This window comes from Schistocerca piceifrons, chromosome 4, assembly GCF_021461385.2.
Source record: "Schistocerca piceifrons isolate TAMUIC-IGC-003096 chromosome 4, iqSchPice1.1, whole genome shotgun sequence".
Taxonomy (NCBI): domain Eukaryota; kingdom Metazoa; phylum Arthropoda; class Insecta; order Orthoptera; family Acrididae; genus Schistocerca; species Schistocerca piceifrons.
This window is the reverse complement of record NC_060141.1, coordinates 644,082,564-644,098,670: the sequence shown is the minus strand read 5'-3', so window position 1 is coordinate 644,098,670 and position 16,107 is coordinate 644,082,564. Positions and strand designations below refer to the sequence as shown.

General features: G+C 41.5%; 2 pseudogenes; both read left to right on the top strand.

Moving 5' to 3' along the window:
* The first annotated feature begins 4,739 nt into the window (after positions 1-4,739).
* On the top strand, positions 4,740-4,857 carry LOC124796781 (annotated as a pseudogene).
* Positions 4,858-14,366: 9,509 nt separating this feature from the next.
* On the top strand, positions 14,367-14,484 carry LOC124796835 (annotated as a pseudogene).
* The last annotated feature ends 1,623 nt before the right edge of the window (positions 14,485-16,107 follow it).

Below are 16,107 nucleotides of genomic sequence, written 5' to 3'. Positions count from 1 at the left end.
ATTTGATCTGAAGATGGGCGACATTAGCCAAAATCTATCAGGTTGATATAAGAACAATGATCGACAGACGGAAAATAAGACAACAATACCCAGTCATATGAAACATAATTACTCAGAGTCTTATAGCCAATTTTGGTATCGGAGTTCCTCCAGGCTCCCGTCGCTCAGGAACAAATTCTCCAACTGTCGGAACTTTCTCATGTCGCGGGTCCAGATGTGACCATCTGTCTTTCTACCAACTCGCAAGGCTACAGTAATGAATACAATATGGATACGGACGACAAATGACAAATCATGATCCGCCAGGTGGCGTAAATGTCGCAAGTTGATAGTAACAACCTACTACAAATAAAATGGCCTGTTATGATTTAGGTAAACCATGGAAATCGCAAATCGACCTGAGCCCTCATTACTGTATTGCGTTCACTTTAGTAAAGTGGCAGAATAAGAATTGATGTTCAATGCGTTTTGCATGCACCTGTAGAGAGAAAATGAATTTTTCTATAAGAAAATATTTTTATTTGATTAAAAAAATACTTTTTATTACTGACAGACGTCTGTTCTTGAGATAACCGGTAGAAACTGTCTGTTGCCGTTTGATGGGCATTTTCCTGTACGATTGACTGGAACATGCTCCCTTCTATAAAACTTTTCTTTTCAGTCTGTTTTTTTTTGTTTGCTAAATGACTGCTGTGTGAGTTTCTCATATTGAGACCAAGTATCACCCAGATGTAGTACAACTAAACCAAAAAAATTGCTCCAAAACAATGACTTCATTGCCACCATGAAATGAAAAGAAGCAGTTTAATAAAATTTAAACTTATGACAGATGACGAAAACAGAGAGTATTCTGATGGTAGGAGTACCTGTCTACACATGCTGCTGAAGTATGGCATCAATGAGAGCTAACCTCAGCTGCTGGTTTGTATCGAGCTGAAACTGTCTGTGACACTGGAAATCGAACTAGGCTACCAGTCTCTTTCACTAAGTATGCGTTTTCCATTGACGTCACCTCACTGCCTCCATTAGCTTCTCTTTATTGTTTCCATACGTCATGCAGATTACTTCACACCGCAGTCTCAGTAGCCTCTGTATAATTGGCGAAGTGCGTGGTGTGATTTAACCACAGTCTCTCGCGACTGATACTTCGTATTCGTGAGGTATGGTCTACTGTCTCAATGGGAAGAAAATTGCAGCCAGTAGGCATGTTTGTGTACCAGATTTCCAAATTAGGAGACAACATGATATGTTGCAAATTATCAATACACCATGTGTGCTGCCAGCAACTAAGGAATTTAATTCCTTGTGTATCTGTAGTTCACTGCAAATATGAGATCATTATATGTGAGCAACCCTACGAATTACGTGAAAGTGAATGTCCTCATTCTGCAGAAGAGAGTACATCAAAACCGGATCCGCAACAGCGAAATCAGGATACTGTGTTCTCGCTTCATCAATTTCGCATGCAATGCGAAACGGTACATGGGATATCGGAGAATGTCAGGACGCACGTCAGGATACGACAAACGTGTCACACAGGTGGGATTATCTATCACGAAGCGGCATCATTGGCAGGTCTTTACGGTTGATGGACGTTCACAGTGCGTAACGTAATCCGCCAGATACACGTTTCATCCCTTTGACACACTGCAGCCAACTGCCGATTATCACTTGTTTCTCGGCTGTTCGACGGCTGATACAGTTACCGTCTAATCTGGACTGAAAACAATCGAAAGTTTTAGTGCAGGCGGTTAAAACATGAATCGTGCGTAAGAATGTGACAATAAATTAGGAGTCCCAGGTGCCAGTTTCTTCACAGTAGCGTTTTCAGCGCTACTGCGTTCTCAGCCCTCTGGTGCACGTCCGTAGACTTACACCAAGTGTCAAATCATGGAGGAAGTGTTCCAAACATTCATTATCAGATGCCACATAGTCTTTCTGCCAACTAGTGCTCCCCTCTCCAGTTACAAGCGCTATGCCTCAGGCTCTCTTCCATCCACCCTGGGATAGTTTGAAGGGATAACACACAAGTGTTACGTGAGTAAGCACAGCTTTTTAAGCTGCGACGGTGGTTTTGCAAGTGTAGAAAAACGAAGAGAGCTACACAGTGGTTTTGTTTCGCAGGATTAACACCACACAGTTGAGTCAGCTAAAGCTATGTGCCTATTCCACGTATGACCAATTCATACACTGGACCTCCATGATTTTAAGGATGGTGCTGAAACATTGTTATCAATGCAAAGGTACAAGATCTCCAAATGCAGTCTGATCGAAATGTCTCGCGATCACTTATCATAAATTGCTATTAAAATTCTTACTCAGAAACAAAGGAATGAAAAAATGATAATGTATTCAAAAGAGGAAAGATCATGATTAATGTGTACCACACCGTACTTCATCCGAAAGATCAGTCCTATTTATAAGTAGCAAAACGGAAAGACCATTTCTTCTTCAACCGCACAAGAAGTTTTACAGCATACCCTGTAACAACTAATCCCAAGCATGGAGTTGTCAATACTGTGACTTTCTTTATTTCTGAATTTAGTTTCGTTACTGTCTTGCACAGCCGGCCGCTGTAGCCGAGCGTCTCTAGGCACTTCAGTCTGGAACCGCGGGACCGCTACGGTCGCAGGTTCGAATCCTGCCTCGGGCATGGATGTGTGTGATGTCCTGAGGTTAGTTAGGTTTAAGTAGTTCTAAGTTCTAAGGGACTGACGATCTCAGATGTTAAATCCCATAGTGCTCAGAGCCATTTGAACCATTTTTTTGTCTTGAACAATTTTGAAAGGAAATGAGAAATAGTTTTTCTTGACTACAGTTCCGCTAGTTAAAATAGTACTACTATGTTTCTCTACTTGTATTACGATAGACAAAATGATGTGGTTAAATATTAATGACCTATGAAAGAAAACTTTTGTTATTGGCACTTAGAACCTGTCAGTTTCCTGGTAAGGAACTTAGACCGTTCTTAATAAATTATCTACTTTCTAATTTGTCTTATTAGTTTTGCAGTGTTGAGGTGGGCCTCATAATTCTGTGGTATCGAACTACTTTCTCAGTTTTTGGATACAGGTAACTTATCGACAGAAAAACATACATTGTTTTTTTGATTTTCCTGACAAAGTTGGCATTTGGCACTTAGACCGTTTTCGATTTCCGCCTTTCAAATGATCAAATACGTTCATTTGCAGACATATAGGCAGAAAGATTTCTTTCCAGTTCTTGGAAATAAGGAAAAATAAATCAACGGTACAGGATTCGCCCATACACTACTTTATCTGTTAGAATGAATAAGAGAGGATTATCGAACGGCTTTAATGAAGCGCACGCGAATTGTCATACAGCTGTCCTACTGCCAGGAGCTAACACATCTGTCTATTTAGAAAAAGTCTTAAGAACTGTTCAGAGAGTGGAAATTTTATTGACGGGTATTTGTTTCTCCTGGTTTGACAGTGTCATCCGATTCATTTATCCTATTTCAGCTCCATCCTGTTCGGTAGTTACTACACATTTTTCCTTCAACAATGTACTACTAGATTTTTGTGATCATCAAACTACATGTTCTGTGATTAGGTGTTTGCTATACAATCGGTGTACCAAACGCCAATATAAATACATGAAGAGTCTCTGCTTTGTATCCTTATTTCTTCTGGCAATTCAACAGTTGCTATTTGCTCATTATATGGGAGTGTCATTCTAAGAGTGAAGGCTAGTTTGATCTTATCGGCCGTTTAATCCTCCCGCCACATGGGCCCTATGTCATACACCTTTTTGATCGTTGGCGTCTCTATGACGCTACCAGTGATCACGAACGGTGTATCTGTGTGATTGTAAAATATTTGAAAAAATAATTAGTCTACTCAGGTGTGAAGTTCTTAGATTAATACTGTGCCTGAGTGGAAGGAAAGTACACACTAATGAAATATTCCGTGTGAAGTTGTTAGTGATTGTGCAGGCTATAGGAAAGTTTGACGACTTTCTATTCACGAACACCAAAAACTGCTAATGAGTGCTGCAATGACTCTTCATGCTCAGTACGACGAAGGATTGTGAGGAGGTTTAGAACCACACTGTTACTGGTGACGAGAAGGTTTCGCGTTCAAGTCCAGAAACAAAGCTCCGGTCAATGGAATGGCACCATACTCGATTTCCAACAAAACTAAAAAAGAAGCCAAGAAAATTTACTTTCGCCTACGAGAGCGAATACAAATGTTATCGGATGCTATACCGAGTACACCGCGCCGTCCAAAACAACAGGCGTGTACTGTTGCCTAGCCGCATTGTGCGTATTCACGACATCACTCGTCCACATTTTTCTGCATGGACAAAGGATTTGATTTAGCTGTTCAAGTTCGAGGTTTTTGACCATCCATCTCATAGTCCGGACTTAGATCCTATTGGTTACCGCCTTTATAGTCCGGACTTAGATCCTATTGGTTACCGCCTTTATGCCAAACTGAAGGATTTTTTGGGTGAAAAGCACTATGGAAATCACAATGAACTGAGAGAAGGTGCTAGTTGTTGGTTCAACCAAGCGTGCAGAGGGCATCAGAAAGCTTGTGGAGCGCTACGACAAAAGTATAAATATTAATGGCGTCTACGTACAAAAAGGTTGAGATATTAAAATGTGTTTTAAATTAACTTCTCTTTCAATATCTTCAATAAAAATGTCTCGAGAAACAAACGCTCTTTACTTTTATAATGACATTCGTAGTTAACTTTCTACCTTGTAAAGTACAGCCAACGGTATTGCCGCCGTGGTAACACCGGTTCCCGTCAGATCACTGAAGTTAAGCACTGTCGGGCTTGGCTAAGAATTGGATGGGTGACCGTCCGGTCTCCCGAGCGCTGTTGGCAAGTGGGGTACACGCAGCCCTTGCGAGGCAAATTGAGGAGATACTTCATTAAGAAGTAGTGTCTCCGGTCACGAAAACTGATAACTACTGGGAGAGCGGTTTGCTGATTGCTATAGTCTGAGGATGACACGGCTGCCGGTCAGTACTGCTGTATCTTCCGAGACATGTAAGGACGGAGCTAGTTATACAACAGAAATTCCGCGTTGGGAAATCAGCAGTGTAAAGAAGAGATAGGTTTCTACTTAATGTAAAGATGTCACGTTAACTTTGTAAGTGGGCTGCTTCTGTTTGGCAGCGCTGTGTAGCGCTTTGCATTGGATCTCTGACTGCGCTTTCTTTGTAAGAGACTCTGTGGCTGGTTGGACTCGCTGTTGGAGGTTAATCGTCAGTAGTGTTGGGCAGTTGGAAGTTAGTCGCCAGTACTGTTGGTCACTTGGTAGTTAGTCGCCAGCAGTGATGGAAGTACTGTTGGGCAGTTGGAGGTGAACAGCCAGGTGAACAGCCAGCAGTGGATGTTAGATGTGAGAAGTTAGCATTGATGGAGGGTAGAGGTCTGAAGTGTTAGCGTAGGCTAACGATCTGTACATGTTCGACTTGGGGACTGAATATTATTCATGATATACACCTTTGTACTAGATGTCAATGACGATTTATATTCGTGTCTCAACTGGATGTCACATTATTAAGGTAAAAAAAGATACATTATTTGGTTTGCAACAAAATCATTACTTTGCTAACCACATGCCTACTAGTAGTTAGTTGCTTTAGTAGTTAGAATCTTTTATTTAGCTGGCAGTATCGACGCTCGCTGTATTGCAGTAGCTCGTGTAATGAAGAATTTTGTGAGGTAAGTGCTTAATGAAAGGTATAGGTTATTGTTAAGATTTATTTTTGGTCAGGACCATTCTTTTAAATTAATTATTTGAAATCAGTTTATTTTTTTATTTATTTATTTATTTATTTATTTTCAGCAGTCAGATTGCGTTGCGCTAGATATTGTGGGTCACAGTCATTCAGCAATTTAAGTACATATAAACAAAGAAGTTTCAAGTTGCAGACAGGTGCATCTAAAAGACACTTACACGTTAGCTTTTGGCCAAAGCTTTCGTCACAAAGCACACACACACACACACACACGCTCACAGTTTCATTCATTGAAGCAATCACACCTCACGCACACATGAACGCATGGAGGTAACATGTGCGTGATGTCTGCTTTCTTGTGTAAACGAATTCGTGTTCGATTTTTTTTTCTGACGATGGCTGTGGTCGAAAGAGAATATGTGTCTTTTGGCTGTAGCTATCTGTAACATAACGTATCATTTTTACGGTAAGTAGCAATCTATCTTTTCCTTATATAGTTGTACAGTTCCTCACTTAAGCTCCAATTTGAGACTTTTGGAAGGCATATTTAACTCATATTGATTTCAAGTAATTTACATATTTAATTAGTACGACTAGCCGCATTAATGTGACAATCTTTTAAAGGCCTGAATAACCACCTTTTACTGCGCGGTCTTCTGCGAAACGTGCATGAAGATAGTCAGTGAGTTTCTGGAAGGTATCGACAGAGATCTGGAGCCATGCCGGCTCCAATGCCGTGCCAGCTACGCAGGGTTTCTCGGTTGAGTGCCAATGGCGCGAACAGCCCGACGAGGCGGTCCCACACATTCCATTAGGTTTAAATCAGGGGAGTTTGATGGCCAGTGGAGTACGACAAACTCTTCACGGTGCTCTTCGAACCACGCACATAAACTGAGTGCTTTGAGACACGACGCACCGTCTTCCCTAAAGACGCCATCGTGCTGACGAAAAACAAACTGCATATAGGAATCGACGTGATCTCCAAGGATATGCGACTACTTTTGTTGATCTACTGTGCCTTCCAGAATGAGGAAATCTCTCAGGGAAGGCCCCGAAAGCCTTCCTCAGACTATAACGCTCCATCCTCCGGGCTGCACCCCCCAGGCGATTATTGCAGGATTTTTGCTTCCTGTCTAATAGAGCATTAAACGTTATTCATCTGAAAAGGCCACCAGTCCGACTGCGGTATTCGCGAGCAACAGTTACCGATAACAGCATTCAGCATGGATGCATGAACCAGGCACGTGCTACGGAGGTCCGTACGCAGCAACGGTCGCTGAACGGTGGCTTAGGAGACGGTCAGCTGCCAACAGTTACACGTCTGTTCGGGCCGTATACATCTCCGCAGCCGTCATCCATGGCCCATGGTGCACGACAGTTGCCTCAGGGCCCTATCTGGATAGCGCCATTTTGCCGTGCACGGTATACTTTAACCACTGCAGCCCGTGAATTTACCCGTTTCCGAAATGCTTCCATCCTTGACCCGAAAGCCAGTGATGATGTCCTTTTGGACGTCGGATAAATCCTTCCGTTTCCGCATTACAACAATGACTACACTGTTTCCCGTGTCCCACCGACACGTTTTATACATCCTCCATTGCTAGTGCTGCCACCTTTCCCTCAGATGGGTTATAGGACGCTGGTGTCGAACACAGGCGGTGGTTACATTAGTTTATTTGTTTGATGATGGGAGCTGGTGAGATCAGTTTTGTGGCCGTTGCTGGTATTCATGATGCCAATATGGCCGATTTTTAGGGGAGCCGTGGAATCACTAATTTGTACTACTCTCCGTTACTAAAAGATGGAGCACAAACACGTTCAGATCTCTCAATTTTTGGCGGAAATTTTAGTCGCATGGCCTCTCCATGCCAGAAACGTGCTAAGAGTTCTACTAACGAGACTGTCTACACTACACTTGTCCGTCCTCTAGAGTACTGCTGCGTGGTGTAGGATTCTTACCAGACAGTACGTCGAGAAACTTCAAAGGAGGGCAGCACGTTTTGTATTATAGCGAAATGGCGGAGAGAGTGTCACTGACACAGTATTTGTGGTGGACATAATTAAAATAAAGGCGTTTTTCGTTGCGCCGGAACCTTCTCACGAAATTTCAATCACCATCTTTCTCATCCGAATGCGAGAATATTTTGCTGACGCCGACCTAAATAGGGAAAAACAATCACCATAATAAAATAAGGAAAATCGTAGCTCGCACGGAAAGATAGAGGTGTTTTTTTTTCGCTCGCTGTTCGAGATTGGAATAATAGAGAATTATTGTGAAGGTGGTTCTATGAACTCTATGCCAGGCACTTAAGTGTGATTTGCAGAGTATCCACGTAGATTTAGATGTACGTGATATCACTCTGTGAAATTGCAACTGACGGCTGACATCCCTGTGCTTATCTGTTTGTATGTTTCTCGAGAGTACCTAGAGAGTCGCATGTACAAAGATAGGGCAGTATTAGTGCCCGCTATACAAGGAGGCAGAGTCCAAGAGCTCGAAAAATTGAATAGAATGAGGAAAGGTGGTACACTTACCTGGTTAGATCGGAAACAAGACAAACCCAAAGGTAGGTCTGTCCCAGAGGCTTTTGAGAAGACTTAAATGAAATCATTTTATATTCAGCCTAATATTGATTCTTTTGAATGTGATTGACCTACAGAAAATCCATGTATATCGTTTGATTCGCCTATATAAGCAACGATCAATGAGTCTTGAGATGTGACTAAGAGGTGCATACAGGAAATTAAGATGGACAATTTTCACAGCCAATCAAATACCTCAAAACTTCCTGATCAAATGAAAAATAATATTTCTGATTAATTTCGTGTCGATAAAGCTAATGGTTCCAACATGACAGCATTAATTATGTAAGCAAAATATGCAAATGTTGCCAGAACGCTGATTATATTAGTATTGCGACAGAAAGTGATGAAGCCACAAATTACATTAGATCGCATACGGAGAATAGTTTTATGTTCATTGAATAAATGAAAGATGGTCAAAATGACAATAACAAAAACATCGAGCAATAAAGGCTAGATTTTAACTGAGTGAAAAAGACGAAAGACTAAAATTAATTAAAGGAAAAAGGATAAATATTAAATTTCAGAAATCTCGAAGACACGGAAGAGGGATTTCTAGAGAGAATTAAGAGAAAATTAAAAGAATGTGAAGCAGGAGTAAGAAAGGTACTAATAACAAAATCTGAATAAGTAGGTGGCTTGTGCAAAACTCAAAACCATCCGAAGAAGCTGACAAATAAAATGATAAGTTTGACGGACAAGAGAAGAAAAATGAAAGTAGAATGACACAATGATAGAATAGACAGAACTGTGCAAGTCTCCGTGAAAGAAGACATCAAGGAGTACGAAGAAGATATACTAAAAGCCAATAGTGAAAATAAATCCAGCTTAAAGGTAGCCAAACGGAAGCTTATGAAGGGAAAAAATCAGTAAATAGGGCTATAAACAGATCAAGGTCGAAATACAGATAAGGAAGAAACATTCGAATATATTGGGATTTTTTATGGTAGCCTTTACAGCAAAACTAACGATTGTACCTTAATCCTGGAGGAAATGGACGCTTCTGTTTCCAAAATCCCAGATATAATCCCCTGGAATTCACACATGCTATAAACAAGATGAAAAAATGAAACGGTCCAGATAGCGGTTTCTCAGCCGACGGTTAAAGCTGATGGATGAGAAATCTGTAAAGAGTTTGGTTAAAATATTTTCAAGTCTGTAGACAGTGGAAAACTGTCAAGAGACCGGAATAAACGCAAAATAATACTAACACATAAGGAAAGTACAACTAAAGATATGAAGAATTGCACCAATCAGTCTTCTGTTCGTACTGTATCAAGCTTTTACTAGAATTTTGACTATTGCACTTGACCTGGCTCAACCCACTGAGCAAACTGGGTTCTGCACACGTTTTAGTACAATTGATCACACCCTCACTCTTCGCGAAACAATTAGCAGAAAAAATAAGTGCAATAAGCAGAATAATTAAGTAAGATTCCTTGCCTTTACAGTGGACTCTCATTCGGGAGGACGACGATTCAATCCCGCGGCCGGCCGGAGTGGCCGTGCGGTTCTAGGCGCTACAGTCTGGAACCGAGCGACCGCTACGATCGCAAGTTCATCTACATCTACATCTACATACTCCGCAAGCCACCTGACGGTGTGTGGCGGAGGGTACCCTGAGTACCTCTATCGGTTCTCCCTTCTATTCCAGTCTCGTATTGTTCGTGGAAAGAAGGATTGTTGGTATGCTTCTCTCTGATTTTATCCTCATGGTCTCTTCGCGAGATATACGTAGGAGGGAGCAATATACTGCTTGACTCTTCGGTGAAGGTATGTTATCGAAACTTTAACAAAAGCCCGTACCGAGCTACTGAGCGTCTCTCCTGCAGAGTCTTCCACTGGAGTTTATCTATCATCTCCGTAACGCTTTCGCGATTACTAAATGATCCTGTAACGAAGCGCGCTGCTCTCCGTTGGATCTTCTATATCTCTTCTATCAGCCCTATCTGGTACGGATCCCACACTGCTGAGCAGTATTCAAGCAGTGGGCGAACAAGCGTACTGTAACCTACTTCCTTTGTTTTCGTATTGCATTTCCTTAGGATTCTTCCAATGAATCTCAGTCTGGCATCTGCTTTACCGACGATCAACTTCATATGATCATTCCATTTTAAATCACTCCTAATCCGTACTCCCAGATAATTTATGGAATTAACTGCTTCTAGTTGCTGACTTGTTATTTTGTGGCTAACTGATAAGGGATCTATCTTTCTATGTATTCGCAGCACATTACACATGTCTACATTGAGATACAATTGCCGTTCCCTGCACCATGCGTGAATTCGCTGCAGATCCTCCTGCATTTCAGTACAATTTTCCATTGTTACAACCTCTCGATACACCACAGCATCATCTGCAAAAAGCCTCGGTGAACTTCCGATGTCATCCACTAGGTCATTTATGTATATTGTGAATAGCAACGGTCCTATGACACCCCCCTGCGGCACACCTGAAATCACTCTTACTTCGGAAGACTTCTGTCCATTGAGAATGACATGCTGCGTTCTGTTATCTAGGAACTCTTCAATCCAATCACACAATTGGTCTGATAGTCCAATCCTTCATCGGGTATGGATGTGTGTGATATCCTTAGGTTAGTTAGGTTTAATTAGTTCTAAGTTCTAGGCGACTGATGACCTCAGAAGTTAAGTCGCATAGTGCTCAGAGCCATTTTTCAATCCCGCGTCCGACCATCCTGATTTAGGTTTTCCGTGATTTCCCTAAATCGCTTCAGGCAAATGCCTGGATGGTCCATTTGACAGGGCACGGCCGATTTCCTTCCCTAATCCGATGAGACCGATGACCTCGCTGTTTGGTCTTTCCCCCCCCCCCCCCCCCCCCCAAATCAACAACTCAACCCAACCCTTGCCTTTTGCCTTTATAGATTTTGAAAAGGCTTTCTATTCCATCAGTCACCTATCTATATTTGAGGTTCCAACAGAACAAGAAATAGAACAGTGCCGTATTAAAGTCCTGCGTTGCACGCCGACTAAAAGTGGAAGCATCACCAACTGATCGAACTGGCTGACGATGACGACGATGAACGAAAGTTAATCGTTATTCAAAACAGATGCCTCTAATGCGATTGGTGCAGTCACTATCTCTCTACAAAACTTACGTACGCTGTTTCTTTTGAAATGGGCATTTTTGTAATTCGTGGTAATAAATAATCAATAAACTACCACCTATTTTCTTAAATATAATTGAGCGTGCGATCTTATAGCAACAGAATAGGCGTCTGTGCTCATTTAATCTCCATCCCGTCCGAACAATCCAAGAATTAACTATTCTATATGTGGGAATTTTAAAATATTCCCATCGATGTTTCCCTTATGTTTTAATACACGTCATGTCATCCTGCCCATTCACCTTGTCGGTGATTTCCACATGTTCCTTTCGTAGGTTCTGCGGAGAACATCCTCATTCCTTATCAGTAGAGCTAATTTTCAACATTCTTCTGTAACATCACATCTCGAACGCTTCTATTCTCTTCTGATACATACTGTATTTCTTCTTCACTTTCACTAACAATAGCAATGTCATCAGCGAATCTTATCGTTGGTATCCCTTCATCCCGTATTTTTATCCCACTCTAGAAAGTTTGGTATATTTTCGTCACTGCTTCTTCGATGTATAGGTTGAACAGTGGGGGCGAAAGACTGTAACACTGTCTCACTCACTTCATAATCCGAGCACTGCTTTCTTGGTCCTGCAGTCTCACAGTTCCATTTTAGTTCCTGTACATGTTACATAGCATCCATCTCTCCCTTTGTAGCTTACTCCTATTTTTCTGCGTATTTTCTCATTTTTATACTGTCTAGCGCTTTTTCTAGGTTGACAAATCTTATGACAGTCTCATGATTTTTTTCTGTTCTACTTCCTTTGTCAATCACAAAGTCAGAACTGCCTCCCCCGTGCTTTTACCTTTCCTAAAGCCAAACCGATCTCATCAAACCGATCCACAGTTTTCTTTGCTGCACTTATCTGCCCTCCCCGTCTTCAAAATTATGTTGATTTTATTTATTTATTTATTTATTTTCTTTTTTGAAATCTCTTGGTATGCTGCCAGTCTCATAGAGGCTACACACCAATATGAATAATTGTTTGGTTGCCACTTACTCCAGTGATTTTTGAAATTCTGATGGAGTGTTATGTATGGTTTCTGCTTTATCTTCCTTATTTTGATCTAAAGTTTTCCAAAGCTCTTTTAAATTCTGACTCTAATATTGGATCATCTATGTCTTCCATATTCCCTCCAATTTCTTCTTTAGCATGTCATTAGTCGATTCCTCTCCCTCATAGGGCCTCTCAATATATCCTTTCCTCCTATCCACTCAGCAGAATCCCCGTCGCATTCTAAATGTTGCCGCTCTTGGTCTGATTTCACCGAAGGTTTTTTGACTGTTCTCTATGCTGAATCAGTCCTTCCAACAATAATTTCCGTTTTTGTTTCTTCAGATATCCCCTGGAGCCACTTCGACTTGACTTCTCTGCACTCACTATTTATTTCATTCACACGGTCTCGTCATTCCTCTGTATTTTAGGATACCAGTACCTTCCACTCTGGTTCTTGCAGGCAGTTCTCTTAATCTTCAATCTATGTCAATTCTCTCAAACTTCAATCTATTGACTCTACTCTTCATCATTTTATATTCATCATCCTATATTATGCTTAGTTTTCGTTCATTAGTCTTTTAGAGTCTTTCGCCCGCATCTCGTGGTCGTGCGGTAGCGTTCTCGCTTCCCACGCTCGGGTTCCCGGGTTCGATTCCCGGCGGGGTCAGGAATTTTCTCTGCCTCGTGATGGCTGGGTGTTGTGTGCTGTCCTTAGGTTAGTTAGGTTTAAGTAGTTCTAAGTTCTAGGGGACTGATGACCATAGATGTTAAGTCCCATAGTGCTCAGAGCCATTAGAATCTTTCACCTGGAAAGAGAATGATACCAACTCTTAAATGTCATATTTAGGGTTTCATTTTTAATTTTTTTGAGTATACTTACATCCTCATCTCTGTCTCTCTCCCTCACACTCGCACTCTCTCTCTCTCTCTCTCACTCACGCTTCACGCTCCCCCTCCCTCTCTCTCTCTCTCTCTCTCTCTCTCTCTCTCTCTACCTCTCTCTTTCTCTCTCCCTTTCTGTTTCTCCCTGAAGCGCAAGGGTGGCATAAGCACGAGGTACATGATTCGCTTGTCCGTCCTAGCGGAGAGAAGCACGTGTCGCCGCGTCCTGCGCTGTGACGTCAGCAGGTGGTGGGTCAACAACAGCCGGCGTGTTGACTGATGGACGGGCTGTACTCCGCCCACCTGCCTCAGGTGTGATGATAGCCGAGTCAGCACAGTGTGGGGGGCGTGGCCTGTGTGTGCCCAGGGTCCAATGGCACCGGCACACGTATGAGATCCCTCTCATAACTTCATGATGTTGCTATGGTGCCTCTGAGACTAAGTTAAATTACAGCAAATTTTATATTGTGACCGTCCACAGCTGTAGAACTGAACCATGATAGACAAGACCGCTTCAGCCGTGTGATAAATATTTATTTCTGATCCAACTGATTTCGCGGCGTTAGAATCACAACTTCAGGAATACAGCTGTATGTAAACAAGAGTAAAAACTAAAAAACCTCCTGTTTCGGTTAAAATGTAACTGTGGTACACAAGAAGTTATATAGGAAAAGTTATGTACTCACATTTATAAAAACTATAAGCAGTTGTGACCCAATATTCCTTGTTCAGTTGTGATAAAATTGTTTAAACAGTCAAGAGGTCGGTAGTCCAATTTAAAACAGAGCAGATATCTGGGAACATCATCCCGATGCAGGAAAACTAGGAGGAAGTGATAAATCGTATTGATGTTAATGATAAAACAGATGATATTGGTAGATGGTGGAAGCTGCATTCACATCGACAAGAGCATAGTTTGTTTGATTGCATTGCACCATAAGTCATGTTTAGATAAAATGCTGATTCCAAAATAGATCGTCATCTAAATGAAAGGACTGGAGGGAGGAAGACATAAAATCTTATATAGATGTACCTAACATTTAACACCGTAGTGGCAACAGGGTCAACGGCCTTGCCGCAGTGGTAACACCTGTTCCCGTCAGATCACCGAAGTTAAGCGCTGTCGGGCTGGGCTAGCACTTGGATGGGTGACCATCCGGTCTGCCGAGCGCTGTTGGTAAGCGGGGTGCACTCAGCCCTTGTGAGGCGAACTGAGGAGCTACTTGACTGAAAAATAGCGGCTCCGGTCTCGGAAAGTGACATACGGCCGGGAGAGCGGCGTGCTAATCACATGCCCCTCCGTATCCGCATCCAGTGACGCCTATGAGCTGAGGATGACACAGCGGCCGGTCAGTACTGTTGGGCCTTCATGGCCTGTTCAGGAGTAGTAGTAGTAGTAGTAGTAGTAGTGGCAACGGGAGGTCCACAATGACCACCTAGAGCCCTAGACGAATTGAGCTGAACCGGCGCTGGCGACGATAAACGAGAGCACGCGCGTAAGAACGTACGCAGCGGAATACAATAACAAAATAAAAGGAGCTACACTGGACTTTATTCTTATTCTAGTTTTCCTATATCGGGATGATATTCCCTGCAACCTACTATATTTTAAATTGGACTACCGACATTTTGATGGTTAAACAGATTTATCGCTATTGAACAAAGAATGTTGGGTCATATACTGCTTATGGTTTGGTCTAAATTATGAAATAAATGTGAGTATATATATTGTCATATATAGCTTCGTGTATAGTAAAACCGCATTTCAACCGAAACAGCATCTTTATTCGTTTTACTTTTGTTTACAAGTACATACAGCTATATGCTCGTAAATGCGGCTCTGACGCCCCGAAGCTTGTTGGATTAGAAATGAAGATTTGTCATACAGCTGAAGTGGTCTTATTAATCGTGGTTAAGTTACATTACCTGTCCAAGCCACTGTAGAGAAAAATCGCATCAGATATGTACGGTTATTTTGCAGCAATGTTTTCTCAGTCCATTAACGTTCGTACTGCACATCGGCTCCAAATCGCGCTAGCAAAATTCCCAGTCTTAAAAGTGTCAACGATTAGCTTGTATGGTATAGCAGTTCTGCGATGTAAGTTTGCGATACATACATATTCTGATAGTCCCTACATTTTAAAACAAGATCTTGTTTAAAGCGGCAACATAACAGAAATTGAAATAAATTTGCAAATTAATTTAGAGTTTATCTATATTGCAAAGGCATACTCACATGGTTTGCATTTTCCTGTCTACAAACACAAATTGCCTGCAGAGTTGAACAGTTGGCTACAAATACATAACACTGTTCAAATATCTTCGTCACTGGTACCTTCTTTCGTCTTTGACTGTTGATGACTGTTTCCTGTAAACATTCCCAACGACCTTCAGTTTTCAGCACCTGTTTGAATATAAAACACTTTTACTGCTGCACATTTTTAAATTTATTTTGTTGATGCCATGCATGATCTACGAACAATATTACCAACTGTGGTCAGTAAACAATCAATTCCTATAATGGCCACTTTTATTCTACACATCCTGCTCGTCACCGCCAACTAACTCCTAACATTGTATAAATCGTGAATTTTTTCGACAATATTCACCAGTAATTTCATGTTCTATATATTATTAATTCTGCATACAAATCTTCCGTGACAACAAATGATTTTTGTTTAAGTAAATGTTAACATAATTTCCCACATGTGACATTAACATCACTAGCATTAAAATAGATGTATTTTATTTGACTAGTAACAACATATTTCCGAGGGATTTTGTTCATAAAGCAAGCTGCATT